Here is a 15,581-nt window from a genome sequence, read left to right on the forward strand (position 1 = left end):
GACAGCCTTTATGAATATGATAGAGGTCCTTAAGGAGAAAATGAATAAGTCTCTTAAAGAAATCCAAGGAGAAGGAAAAAAAATGGAAGGAAATAAATAAAACTGTTGAAGACCCAAAATTGAAAGTAAATTAATAGAGAAAACACAAGCTAAGGGAATTCTGAGAGTGAAAGACTAAAGAATTCAAACAGGAACTGTAGAAGCAAGCATTACCAACAGAATACATGAAGAGAGAATCTCAAGCATTGACAATGCAATAGAAGAAATGGATATACCAGTCAAAGAAACCTGTTAAAACAAAAAGATCCTAAAACAAAACATCCAGGAAATCTGGGAGACTATAAAAAGAACTATATGTATAGATGAAAGAGATGAAGCCTATATCAAAGGCCAAGAAAAAATTTTCAGTGAAATCATAGAAAATATTCCTAACCTAAGACAGGAGATTCTATAAAGGAACAAGAAGCATACAGAACACCAAACAGATTAGAAAAGGAAGTACCCTTGCCACATAATAATCAAAACACTAAACACAGAGAACAAAGAATATTAAAAGATTGAAGGGGAAAAGACTGATTCTCTAAGAAACCACAGATGCCAACCTAGACTAGTATACCCAGCAAAATTTTCAAGCACCATAGATGGAGAAAATAAGATGTCTCTGTGATATAAATCTAAAACACACACACACACACACACACACACACACACACACACATATACAAAATCCAGCCCTAGAAAAGATTATAGAACAAAAACTCAAGCCTGAGAAAGTTGACTACATGCATGAAAATGCAGGACATATGAAACATAAAAACACATAGAAATCAAAAGAAAGAAAGCATGTGCACATGTCTGTGCATGCACAAACACACACATATGCCATATGTATACACAAATTAACAGGAATCAATAATCATTGCTCATTAATATGTCTCAGTATCAATGGTCTTAATCACCCCGTTTTTTTTAAGACACAAACTAACAGGATGAATGTTAAAACAGGATCCATCCTTCACCTGTATTCAAGAAACGTGCTTTAACATCAATGATAGACATTATCTCAGAGTAAAAGATTGGAGAAAGATATTCCAAGAAAATAGGCATAAGAAACAAGCCAGTGTAGCCATTTTAATATCCAGCAAAATAGTCTTCAAACCAAAACTAATCTAAAGAGAAAGGAAACTAATCTATATCAAAGGAAATATCTACCAAGATAACATTTCAATCCTTAACATGTATGTGGCAAACACAGGGCACCCAAGTTTGTAAAAGAAACACTACTTTAGCTTAAACCACATATTGACCCTCATATACTGATAGTGAGAGACTTCAATATTTAATTCTCACCAATGGACAGGTCATTTAGAAAAAAAAACTAAACAGAGAAATATTGGAGCTAAACTATATTACAAATTGACCTAACATATTTACAGAACATATCACCCAAACACAAATGAATATAACTTCTTCTTTGCATCTCATGGAGTCTTCTGCAAAATTGATCACGTACTCAAACACAAAGCAATTCTCAGCAGATACCAGAAAACTGAAATAACTTCTTGCATCCTATCATATAATTAACCATAGATTAAAATTATATATCAACAACAACAGAAACACCAGAAAGCTTACAAACTCATGGAAACTGAACAACCCTCTATTGAATATAAAAACTGTCTCAGAAGATGGAAAGATCTCCCATGCTCATGGATTGGCAGGATCAATATAGTTAAAATGGCTATTTTGCCAAAAGCAATCTACAGATTCAATGCAATCCCCATCAAAATTCCAACTCAATTCTTCAACGAATTAGAAAGGGCAATCGGCAGATTCATCTGGAATAACAAAAAAACAAAGATAGCAAAAACTCTTCTCAAGGATAAAAGAACCTCTGGTGGAATCACCATGCCCGACCTAAAGATGTACTACAGAGCAATTGTGATAAACACTGCATGGTACTGGTATAGTGACAGACAAGTAGAACAATGGAACAGAATTGAAGACCCAAAGATGAACCCACACACCTATGGTCACTTGATCTTTGACAAGGGAGCTAAAACCATCCAGTGGAAAAAAGACAGCATTTTCAACAAATGGTGCTGGCACAACTGGCTGTTATCATGTAGAAGAGTGCGAATTAATCAATTTTTATCTCCTTGTACTAAGATCAAATCTAAGTGGATTAAGGAACTCCACATAAAACCAGAGACACTGAAACTTATAGAAGAGAAAGTGGGGAAAAGCCTTGAAGATATGGGCACAGGGGAAAAATTCCTGAATAGAACAGCAATGGCTTGTGCTGTAAGATCAAGAATCAATAAATGGGACCTCATAAAATTGCAAAGCTTCTGCAAGGCAAAAGACACCGTCAATAAGACAAAAAGACCACCAACAGATTGGGAAAGGATCTTTACCTATCTCGAATCAGATAGGGGACTAATATCAAATATATATAAAAACTCAAGAAGGTGGACTCTATAAAATCAAATAACTCCATTAAAAAATGGGGCTCAGAACTGAACAAAGAATTCTCACCTGAGGAATACCGATTGGCAAAGAAGCACCTGAAAAATGTTCAACATCCTTAATCATCAGGGAAATGCAAATCAAAACAACCCTGAGATTCCACCTCACACCAGTCAGAATGGTTAAGATCAAAAATTCAAGTGACAGCAGATGCTGGCGAGGATGTGGAGAAAGAGGAACACTCCTCCTTTTTTGGTGGGATTGCAAGCTTGTACAACCACTCTGGAAATCAGTCTGGTGGTTCCTCAGAAAATTGGACATAATACTACTGGAGGATCCCGCAATACCTCTCCTGGGCATATATCCAGAAGATGTCCCATCCAGTAAGAAGGACACATGCTCCACTATGTTCATAGCAGCCTTATTTATAATAGCCAGAAGCTGGAAAGAACCCAGATGTCTCTCAACAGAGGAATGGATACAGAAAATGTGGTACATTTACACAATGGAGTACTACTCAGCTATTAAAAAGAATGAATTTATGAAATTCCTAGGCAAATGGATGGACCTGGAGGGCATCATCCTGAGTGAGGGAACCCAATCACAAAGGAACTCACACAATATGTACTCACTGATAAGTGGATATTACCCCAGAAACTTAGGATACCCAAGATATAAGATACAATTTGCTAAACGCATGAAACTCAAGAAGAACAAAGACCAAAGTGTGGACACTTTGCCCCTTCTTAGAATTGGGAACAAAACACCCATGGAAGGAGTTACAGAGACAAAATTTGGAGCTGTGACGAAAGGATGGACCATCTAGTGATTGCCATATCCAGGGATCCATCCCATAATCAGCTTCCAAATGCTGACACCATTGCATACACTAGCAAGATTTTGTTGAAAGGACCCAAATATAGCTGTCTCTTGTGAGACTATGCCAGGGCCTAGCAAACACAGAAGTGGATGCTCACAGTCAGCTATTGAATGGATCACAGGGCCCCCAATGGAGGAGCTAGAGAAAGCACCCAAGGAACTAAAGGGAACTGCAACCCTATAGGTGGAACAACAATATGAACTAACCAGTACCCCCAGAGCTCTTGTCTCTAGCTGCATATGTATCAAAAGATGGCCTAGTCGGCCATCACTGGAAAGAGAGGCCCATTGGACTTGCAAACTTTATATGCCCCAGTACAGGGGAATGCCAGGGCCAAAAAGGGGGAGTGGGTGGGTAGGGGAGCGGGGGGTGGGGGTGGGTATGGGGGACTTTGGGGATAGCATTGGAAATGTAAATGAGGAAAATACCTAATTAAAAAAAAACTGTGTAAGACAGAAATAAAGAAGTTAGAGACTTTTCAATGAAAATTAATACACAAAATACCCAAACTTATGGGAAACAATGAAAGCAGTGTTAAGAGAAAAGTTCATAGTGCTATGTGCCTACATTAATACAGACAACAAAACAAAACTGGAAAGATCTCATACTAGTAAATTAACATATCTGAAATCTCTAGAACAAAAAGAAATAAGTTCGCCCAAGAGTAGTAAAGGCAGGAAATAAACTGAGGGCTAAAAATCAATTAAATAGGATCAAAGAAAACAATTCAAAAAATCATCAAAACAAATAATTTTTTCTTTGAGAAAAATCAACATGGAAAAAATAACTAACTACAAGAAAGACAGGGAATATCCAAATTAACATCATTAGAAATGAAAAGAGGACCATAATAGTATACACCAAGAAAATCATAACGACATATTTTAAAACCCTGTATACTGCAGGGTTTTAAAAACAAGAGCTGGGCAGTGGTGGCACATGCCTTTAATCCCAGCACTTGGGAGGCAGAGGCAGGTGGATTTCTGAGTTTGAGACCAGCCTGGTCTACAGAATGAGTTCCAGGACAGCCAGAGCTATACAGAGAAACCCTGTCTTGAAAAACCAAATAAATAAATAAATAAATAAATAAATATAAAAATAAAAATAAAAATAAAAATAAAAATAAAAAATAAAAACAAGAGACATACCTAAACATAATAAGGGCAATTTACTGCAAGCATACAGCCAACATCAATTTGAATGGATAGAAATTCAAAGCAATTCCACTAAAATCAGGAAAAAAAAAGTTTATCCACTTTATATAACTTTTCAATATAGTACTTGAAGTTTTAGCTAGAGCAATAAAATAACTGAAAGAGATTAAAGGGACACAAATTGGTAAAAAAAAAATTCAAAGTATCCTTATTTGCAGATGATATGATAGTATACTTAAGGACCCTAAAATTTTCACCCAAGAACTCCTGTAGTTCATAAACACTTTCAGCAAAGTAGCTGGATACAAGATTAACGCAAAAAACTTGGCTCCCCCTATATACAAATGCACAGAACTGAGAAAGAAATCAGGGAAAAAACACAGATAATAGTCACAGATAATATAAAATACTTTAGAGATAATTCTAACCATGCAAGTGAAAGACCTATAGAATAAAAATTTTAAGTCTTTGACAAAAGAAACTGAAGAAGATATCAGAAGATGAAAATATTTCCCATGTTCAGGGATCAGTAGGAATAACCTAATAAAACTTGCCATCTTACCAAAAGCAATCTTAGAGATTAAACAGAATCCCCATCAAAATTTCAAGACAATTCTTACAGACCTTAAAAGGACAACTCACAACTTCATGTGGAATAAAACAAAAATCCAAGTGTAGCTAAAACAATCTTGAACAATAAAAGAATTATTCTTTTATTATAATTGTTTTATTTTATTGTTGTTAGTCATGTTATAGAATTGTTATTTTAATCTAAAACACCATTCCTGATTTCTAGAAATACTACAATGCCCTATCCTATCACAAAGGTACTTGGCTCAATCATGATCATTGTGGCTTCATTCATAATAGCCAGAAATTGGAAACAACTTACATGTCCATCAACAAATGATTGAAAAAACATATGTGATACATTTACAAAATTAACTGTTAAAAATTGCATCATGAAATTTACCGGCAAATGAACAGAACTAGAAAAACTCATCCTTAATGAGATAACGCAGAACCAGAATGATAGAAATGGTATATATTCACTTAGAAGTAGGTAACAGCTGTTAAATATATTAAAACCAAACTATGATCTGTAGCATCAGAGAAGTTATGTACAGGAGAGTTGACGGGGAGGATGGATCTCCATGGGAGGGGGAAATAGAGTAGATTTTTTTATCTTCAGACAAAGGTGGATGGGTATCAGATGGGGCAAACAGGTTGCTGTGGAGATGGGGTGAAGAGTGTGTAGGGATATGAGGTTGGACTTGGGAGGCTTTAAGGAGTGATATGAAAACCTAGTGCATTGGATACTTTCTGGAATGTAAGAAGGTATATATATTCTCAACTGGCCATCTCTTGTCATGAAGCAATGCTTCCTATGGCAGGACTTGGTTACATTCAATTGAGTTTTTGACCAATAAGTCCCATGGAAATCCCTAAACAACTCAGAGCTATTTCTAACTCAATAAAATCTCTACAAACTGACAGAGTAGCCCCATTGCTGAAGTAATAGTCACAATTCATTGAAAATAGAGAAGTTCTGCTGGTGCCTACATGGAGTACTCACCACTATGTTCTAGTTTTTTCAGTGTGGGAAGGTACTCAGCAGACTACCAAAAGAGAAACTTAGACACCAAAACCAGCCACTAAACCCCTAACTTGCAATCTGTCCTACCTGCAAAATACACTAGGGCAATGGTGGCACAGAACTTGTGAGAGTAGTCAACCAATGCCTGATTTGACTTAAGGCCCATGTCATCTATTGGTCCTATACCTGACATTGCTTGGGTAACCAAGAACCAGAGACTAGATAGTCCAGGGACCTAGGGTAAAACCTTATTTTATTCTAAAAAAATATTAATAAAATAACTCCAAATAATATTCTGCTAACTCATAGATCAGTGCCTTATGCAGCCATCATCAGAGTAGATACTTCCGGTAGTGGATAGGGACAGATGCAAAGACCCATAGACACACATTATACAAAAAGAGAATCTAAAAATTGGACATGGTACTACCGGAAGATCCAGCAATATCTCTTTTGAGCATATAACGAGAAGTTGTTCCAACTGGTAATTAGGACACATGCTCCACTATGTTCATAGCAGCCTTATTTATAATAGCCAGAAGCTAGAAAGAACCCAGATGTCCCTCAACAGAGGAATGGATACAGAAAATATGGTACATTTTCACAATGGAGTACTACTCAGCTATTAAAAACAATGAATTTATGAAATTCTTGGGCAAATGGATGTATCTGGAGGATATCATGCTGAGTGAGGTAACCCAATCACAAGTTACTTGATATGCACTCACTGATAAGTGGATGTTAGCCCAGAAACTTAGAATACCTAAGATACAATTTGCAAAACACAAGAAAATCAAGAAGAAGGAAGACCAGCGTGTGGATATTTCATTCCTCCTTAGAATAGGGAACAAAATACCCATGGAAGGAGTTACAGAGACAAAGTTTGGAGCTAAGACGAAAGAATGGACCAACCAGAGACTGCCCTACCCGGAGATCCATCCCATGATCAGCCACCAAATGCAGACACTATTGCACATGCCAGCAAGATTTTGCTGAAAGGACCCTGATATAGCTGTCTTGTGTGAGGCTATGCCAGTGCCTGGCAAATACAGCAGTGGATGCTCACAGTCATCTATTGGACGGAACACAGGGCCCCCAATGGAGGAGCTAGAGAAAGTACCCAAGAGCTGAAGGGGTCTGCAACCCTATAGGTGGAACAACAATATGAACTAACCAGTACCCCCAGAGCTTGTGTCTCTAGCTGCATATGTAGCAGAAGATGGCCTAGTAGGCCATCATTGGGAAGAGAGGCCCCTTGGTCTTGCAAACTTTATATGCCCCAGTACAGGGGAATGCCAGGGCCAAAGAAGTGGGAGTGGGTGGGTAGGGGAGCAGGGCCAGGGTGAGGGGAATAGGGGACTTTCGGGATAGCATTTGAAATGCAAATGAAGAAAATATCTAATAAAAATTGAAAAAAAAAAAGAGAATCTAAATGGGAGGTTTCCATCAAATATATCCCCTTAGAACTCAGGGAATTCTGTGGAAAATAAGGCATGTAAGACTGTAACAGGAATAGAGGATAAAGGATACCAGGAGAATCAACTAAGCATGATGCATATGTGCACACAGAGACTAAAGCGGCAAGCACAAGGCATACACGGGTCTACACCAGGTCCTCTGTACATGTTTTAGCTATTAGCTTAGGATATTTATGGGGCTCATGACTCCTAGAACAAGTCTCAGACTCTTGGTACCTGCTCTTGAGATTCTTCCTCCTGTTTAGTTGCCATGTCTAACTTCAATGTAATAGTTTTGCTTCATCCCATTATATTTTATTTTGTTATATTTGGATGTTATCACTTAGAATGCCATTCTTTTCTAATGAGAGCCTGAAAGGGAGTGGATTCAGAGAGAAAAGAAAGTGAGGAAGAGCTGGAAGGAGTAGAGGGAGAGAAAACTATAATCAAGATACATTGTGAAAGAATGTATTTTCAATAAAAGGAAAAAAAGAATGAAAAATTATTAGTATTTTATATACAAGCAATGATAAGAAATAAACTTTTGAGGTTATTATACAGGACAGCATCAACTATGAAATATATAGAAATAAATGGGGATAAAAATCTAACAAGTGTTATACGAGACTTGTATAACAAAAACTAAAAAAAAAATTCTGAATTTGAAAAATATATGAGAAATAGAAAGTTATACTATGTCCATGAATTCATTTTAACAATATTGTTAAAATGTCAGTTATTCACATATTATATGTAAGTTCCTTATAATCTTAATCCATAATCTAATAGCAGATTTATGTGTAGACACTAATAAATAAATTCTAAAATTCTTTAGGAATTCAAAGTATTTAGAATAGTAAAATGAATTTTATAAGGAACAAAGTTTAAGGCCAGACACTATCAAGTTACATTGCTTTATATAAAGCCACAACATTAAAATGGCCTAGTCTTGATGTCAAGCAACATAATGAAACTAAATAGAATTAATATATTTGTGGCAAACTGATTTACAATAAATATGTGAACTCAATACAGCAGGTAATAGAGCATATTCTTTTCAACAAACAACACTGAAACAATTGAATGTCAATATTTATTTTAAAATCTTGGATCTAAAATTCTTATTATATCAAAAGTATATACTAATATTGTATCTGGATGTAAAATCCTAAAATCACAAAATGATGTCAGAGATGATGCGACCCAAGATACTTAGTAAAATAGTTCTCAGATAAAACACCAAAAGCACAGTCCAAAAATTGGTAAGTTGGTAAAGGGGGAGGAGCAATCACAGACAGGGAAAGAACACTTACAAATCACATTTGAGTTAAATTTTAGTCCAAGTTCAAGAACCCTATAGTCCCTACTATTCAAGACGTGGGAAGCTGAGGTAGGAATGTCTCTTCGGGCAAGGAGTTCGGTGTTAGTCTAGAGCAGCAGTTCTCAACCTTCCTAATGCTGCAGCCTTTCATTACAGTTCCTCAAGTTGTGGTGACCCCAATCATTAAACTGTTTTCATTGATACTTCTTAACTGTAATTCTGCTACTGTCATGAATCATAATTTCTTCACCCTTACCAGCCACTTTCGGAACCTCCCACTCCTCTATCTAACATTCAGAGGAACTGATATCTACCTAACAGTTAAAATCTGCCACTTCCGCCCCCATGACTCACAGCATTCTCATAGGCTTTTTTTTTTTTTTTTTTTAATGAAGAAAGCTCCTGACGTCAATTTCCAGAAAACCTTCAAGACTAAACCACAGTGATCTGGGGCACATCCCAGAAGCCAGGGTGGGAGCCAGAACCAAACAATATTTAATTACTCCAAGTAAAGATCTTAGGCTAGTGAACTATCTTGTAGGTTCCTAGTTTGATCTCTCTTTCCTTTAATCTGCAATTGCAGCACCATTGAGATCAAGTTTGGAGATGGCTCTGGTTAAACAGAAACTTCAAAACATCCTACCAGTTCTTGAGCTTTGTTTTTATCTGATTCAGTCTCAGAGGCCAATCGGTAACAACAGCAAGGAGCTTTGCTTTCACATAGACCACTTATGAGATATTAACCAGTTCTTCTTGAACAAAACCAAAAACAAGGAAGAAAGGAATGCAAGAAATCTATGGTCAGAACATTTTGAAAGTAAATTATATCAATTTAGGTGCCATGTATGAATCCAAAGGAGGGAGCTAACCAACAGCCATACACAGATATGATGCCTATGAACTCCAACAATTACCAGAATTGCATGATGATCCTAAGCATGCAGAAATAATAAAAATAACTTATGGGTAACCAGCAGGTATCTCATTGTACTTACAACCCACTCAACAAGAGGAAAATACAAGAAACCTAGCCAGTGACCCAGGGCTGTGGATTAGAGACTAAATCAACAACTGCCACTTCACTAAATAAAAATAATCCTAACTACATTCTAAATATTTATCCTTATGCCTACAGATCAGTGTAGTCCTTACCTCACATCAAAGAAACTTTGGTTTTCAATAGATAAAACCATTACAGAAAACCACATCCAATTAAAATGAGGAGTTCTAAAATCCAACCCCAATGGGTACATCTATGAAACAACTCCCATACTTAAGATACAGGGATCATTGTGTAGAAGAGGAAAGAAAGATTGTAAGATCCAAAAGAGCAGGGAGTTCGTTGTGCATCCCAGGAATGTCGGGAACTACACTCATCAAGTCTCGCCAACATAAATGCTTAATCACAACAAGAACAACAATAGATACTCTCATGTGGACTGTAGAAAAGGTATTTTCTGTGCACCTTTAAATAACTTATTGTAAACTAATTTTCATTGTAGGTCTATAGAAGAAAAGTATACTTACAAAACTATTTAATTTTATACTAAAATAATCCTTATTCATAATACTGAGTCATTATATTGGGGTTTATTTATTCTGGTATTATGGGCAGTCCAGCACATATCAATTCAACAGGTGTATCTTTGTGGGAAAGCATGTCTCTTGTTGATATGCTCCACAGATACAGATACGCAGACTTGTGACTGCATGTCAGTCTAATGTCTACTTCAACAAAGCATAGAGCTTTGGTGGACTTGCTGCTTTGCAGGTTGGATCAAATGAAGTCATATTGCAAGTAATCAATGACCTGAAGTTGCTTCCAGGTGTGGAAAACCATATGTGAGCAATGTCACCTAATGAAGATTAGTGATCATTGAGTTCAACAAGTACAGATCATGATTTGATAAACAAAAGCTTTAGAATCAGGTTTAGTATAAGTTCCAGCTTCACCCCTTAACATAATGCATTGAACAACTTCCTTAAGCTGTCAAACTTTCACTTTACTCAACTTTAAACTGGGCTAATAATATTGCCCTCATATTGTTCTAAGGAGTAAATGTGATAGAATTTCCTGAATGGTTCAGTGCCAGAGGTTCAGTGAATGCCACCTGTAAGACCAAGCCATTTCTGAAAGTGGCACTGAGCTTCTGAGAGGTTCTCAAGAGTGAAATGTACCATGGGCCGGAAAGGCTTTAATCACCTTTTTCCTCATTGTGTTTCTTGGAAATACTGCTTTAAAAATTTTGTTTGAAATTCATAAGAAAAAGCTCATGAAAAGAAAAATAAGGAAGAGAAAAGGAAAAGAAAAAAAGGTGAAGAAAGATAAACTTGAATGATGGGGGGACTCATTTTCTCACATTTGGAAGCTCAGCTAGATGTCATTAGTAGCTTACATAGGGTAAAGATCTTTATAATAAGGCTATTGTTTAAACTAGGAGCTGTTATCTGAAACTCTCATGCAGTCCATCCAGTAGACATCATATCATTTTACTACCCTAAAATGATAAAGAACTTTGTAGTAAATGGTATTATTCTACTTTCGGAGAATGGACAATCAGTAGAGAAGATTTGCATCTCTACCCCAACATAGAGATGAATGGATTATGTTGTAAGTTCTTACCTATTGCTTTTGGAAATACATATTTTCCTCTTTATCAAAACCTTTCTTCCTAAACCAAGTATCCAACCTTCCTCTTGTCCAAGAGCAGCAACCCTGGAGGCCAGCTTTATACAGGTGTCTAGTTTGACCCAATGCATACACCTAAAGTGGTAGCTAGTCCTGAAACCATCCTGAGGGCAAGTTCCTAGTATAAAGAGCAATGTCCTAAGGGCAGATGCCTAGTCTACAGAGCAACCTACAAACAGTGGATGCTTGTTGGTGTATAAAGTGCTGTGAGCTGATTATCAGCAAAAGCCAAACCACTATAACCAAACCAATATACTAGTCATTGGATAGAAACTGGAAGGAGGGGAACGGCTATAACTTCACAAAAAGCTTTACCTTTCCTTCTGATCATGTGAAATATCCAGGCTAGAAGGAATCTGTGCCCTAACTCAAAGCCACATTCAACCAAAATTATTGTATTTAAGTCTCAGACTCTGCCCTTTGATACACCCAGCACTTGTCTGTTGAGTAAACTTGCCATATACTTTCAGTTGCCTAGTAGGAAAAAGGGCTTGGTGCTTCCTGTGACCATGTGATTAGTCTCTCTTGCTTAATTTCATTTCTACCATGCCTGTGGCAGGAAGTGGGGGAGTAATACTTCTTTGAGTACATATGTAGTGCCTTGTAACTGGAAATGTTAATGGTTCCAGTCTCTATAATACATTCATAGTAGTCTTCTCTCTGAGGGAGTCTTTGGAAAACTCCTGAACTCCTGTATATTGTGTGCACTCTCCCTACTTTATAGAAAAGAGCATATTATTTTGTGTTATGTGTGTCCTAATATCTGCCCTCCATGGTAATCTCTTTGTGATTGACAACCACATCCGTTAACTTTGTGTTTCTAGAACCTGAGCACAGTGCCTGGCTGTTGGGACATTGCAGGGTAGTGGGGAATGAGGAAGCTAAGCACTAGTCTGAGGCTTCTAGGCAGTCAGAGGACATAGAAGATATCAAAACAACAGAGGTTTTCCTTTATATATTTGCCTCTTGCTAACAAAAAACTTGAAATCCTTTGAGTGGTAGTGAGGTAGTTGTGTTGGCCTAGGCTGTGAATCACTTCCTGTGAGCATAAAGATAAGCAAACATCATATCTAAAAGCAAAATAACCTTAACTGGCCCACACAGGAAACCACATTTCAGTTTGGCATCTGCTCTTAATCAACCAGTTTCAAAGCAGTGAAGATTTGGATCGAGATTGAGAAAGCAAAACATTGCTCACACAGCAGATAAAATTCTTCTCTGGCTCAATCTTCTAATAGATATGATTACCAAGAAAAGCTCCTCATGGAAAAAACTATTACTGGGCAAATTCTCCATTCTTCTTCATTTCTCCTCTGTATCAACAGTATACTGTCAGACATCAAAGGGTGCCTAACCCATGGTTTTTAACTTAGTTCACTTAGGTCACTATTTATAAACATAAGGTTTAGTAGCCTCTGAGGGTGGCTCTGACAAGCTGCAACTAACTCCCAATCATCTCCCTTGAATTTTAGGTGAGAAAATGTGGACATGGATACTTTACTTTCTCCCTTTTAGATTATAATCAAATGAGCTCTTCACAGCTCTTGGACCAAGAAAGACCTGATACAGACATTTTGTATTGACCAAAGCTTGACTATCATTTTGCTGAATACTTACACCCTAGAATGGCTTGCAAGTTGGAAACTATTACTGTATCAAGTTATGTGGGTTTCCTCTCTGCTGCACATTTTATGTGAAATTTGTCAATGTTCAAGCTTTGTGTATCACAGACCATTTAAAGTGAAGAAAGAAGCCCTTCAGATCACAATGTTTACCTTCCCCCAAACTAAGCCATAGGAATAAAATACATGAAGTACATTGCAGAACACCTATGTTGCAGGTTTTTTGTATCTATCTTATATCAAAACATGACATTCTCAGCACTAACTTTCCTTTAAAATGTTTTCAAACAAAGACAACATGTCTTCTGGCTACTGTTCTAAATCACTCTGGTTATGATTTTCCTCCCTGCTCTAAAATGAAACTTCAAGTTTTTGAAGAAAAAACAACATAGAAGATCTCCCCAATTTCATCTCATCTCACCTCAAAAACTTCAAGCATTAGAAACCACCATATACAGTAAGCAATTCAAGTGGCATAATAATGTAAGCTTATGAATACTTAGGCCCAAAGAGATATCAGAAAATAAAACACCAATTAAATCAAAGTATTTCTAGCCCAGTTGCCTAAGGGAAGTGCTGATCTAAATATTTGTAAACACATCACATTTTAAAGTTACTAAAGGGATGTGTGGAGACTCTCAAAATGCTATGTGCCTTATTAGCTGATTTAGAGCTGTTAAAAGTCATAAATCTTACCTTTTGAAGGCAGTGTCCCTCAGTACTTCAGGTAGAATTCACTGATTATCTTTTAGGTGGCCAGCACAGCCTGTAACCCAGAAGTCTATGTCTATTTGTGTAAAAGGAGAAGTGAAGAGAGAAAAAATACAATCATGCTGTGACGACAGGAAACCCAAGCGAGAAGAGTGAGGAAGTGAGACTGAGTGTTCTCTCTTAGGCTCAGATAGTCAACTGTTCCTCAGTGAACTTGCAGAGGCTTCCACTCCCAGCCTATTCTAAGCTGGTTTCTGGAAGCTAAAGAAGGTCTGACACACCAATCTGAGTTCTGGTGAACTTTACAGTAATTTGAGTGATATTTCCTGGCCATAGAACAGTGCTTCTCAATTGAAGCAGCAACTACAAAATACCCGTGGGTCTGTTTCTGTGTATGTGTCCCCACCGTTTGACCACAAACTATACTACTAAACCATACTGACCAAGCCAGCATGGTACTGGAATGAAACCATACTTGTAGATCAATATAGCATAGTAGAGGACACAGAGATAAACTTGTGTAGGATTGAATATCTACTTTTGGACAAAGGTGTATCAAAACATGAACTAGAAAAACAAAAATGCAGCTGGAGAGATCGCTCAGCAGTTAAGAGCACTGACTGCTCTTCCAGAAGTCCTGAGTTTAATTCCCAGCAGCCACATGGTGGCTCACAACCATCTATAAATGGGATCTAATGCCCTCTTCTGGTGTGCCTGAAGACAGCTACAGTATATACATATACATATACATATACATATACATTATACATATACACACACATACACATACACATACACATACACATACACATACACATATACATATACATATACATATACATAATAAGTAAACAAATCTTGTTTAAAAAAAAACTATCTTGGGTATTCTAGGTTTCTGGGCTAATATCCACTTATCAGTGAGTGCATATCAAAGGATTTCTTTTGTGATTGGGTTATCTCACTCAGGGTGATACTCCAGATCCATCCATTTGCCCAAGAATTTCATAAATTCATTGTTTTTAAAAGCTGAGTAGTGCTCCATTGTGTAAATGTACCATATTTTCTGTATCCATTCCTCTGTTTAGGGACATCTGGGTTCTTTTCAGCTTCTGGCTATTATAAATAGGTCTGCTATGAACATAGTGGACCATGTGTCCTTTTTACCAGTTAGAACATCTTCTGGGTATATGCCCAGGAGAGGTATTGCTAGATCTACTGGTAGTACTATGTCCAGTTTTCTGAAGAACCGCCAAACTGATTTCCAGAGTGGTTGTACCAGTTTGCAATCCCACCAGCAATGGAGGAGTGTTCATCTTTCTCCACATCCTCCCCAGCATCTGCTGTCACATGAATTTTTGATCCTAGCCATTCTGACTGGTGTGAGATGGAATCTCAGGGTTCTTTTGATTTGCATTTCTCTGATGATTAAGAATGTTGAATATTTTTTCAAGTGCTTCTCAGCCCTTCCATATTCCTCAGTCAAAAATTCTTTGTTTAGTTCTGTAACCCATTTTTAATGGGGTTATTTGAATTTCTAGAGTTCAGCTTAGTGAGCTCTTTGTATATAATGGATATTAGTCCCATATCAGATTTAGGATTGGTAAAAATTCTTTCCCAATCTGTTGGTGGCCTTTTTGTCTTATTGACAATATCTTTTGCCCTATAGAAGCTTTGCAATTTT

At 37.1% G+C, this 15,581-nt stretch overlaps 1 protein-coding gene across 1 annotated transcript in view; it reads right to left on the reverse strand.

The window, feature by feature from the left end:
- Cd53 (CD53 antigen) overlaps window positions 1–14,068 on the reverse strand; it is a 31,289-nt gene extending 17,221 nt beyond the window's left edge. Inside the window, exon 1 of the mRNA NM_007651.3 lies at window positions 13,886–14,068. The gene's annotated coding sequence lies outside the window, so the exon portion shown is untranslated. The remainder of the gene's footprint in view (window positions 1–13,885) is intronic.
- Between the last annotated feature and the right edge of the window lie 1,513 nt (window positions 14,069–15,581).

This window comes from Mus musculus, chromosome 3, assembly GCF_000001635.26.
Source record: "Mus musculus strain C57BL/6J chromosome 3, GRCm38.p6 C57BL/6J".
Classification (NCBI taxonomy): Eukaryota; Metazoa; Chordata; class Mammalia; order Rodentia; family Muridae; genus Mus; species Mus musculus.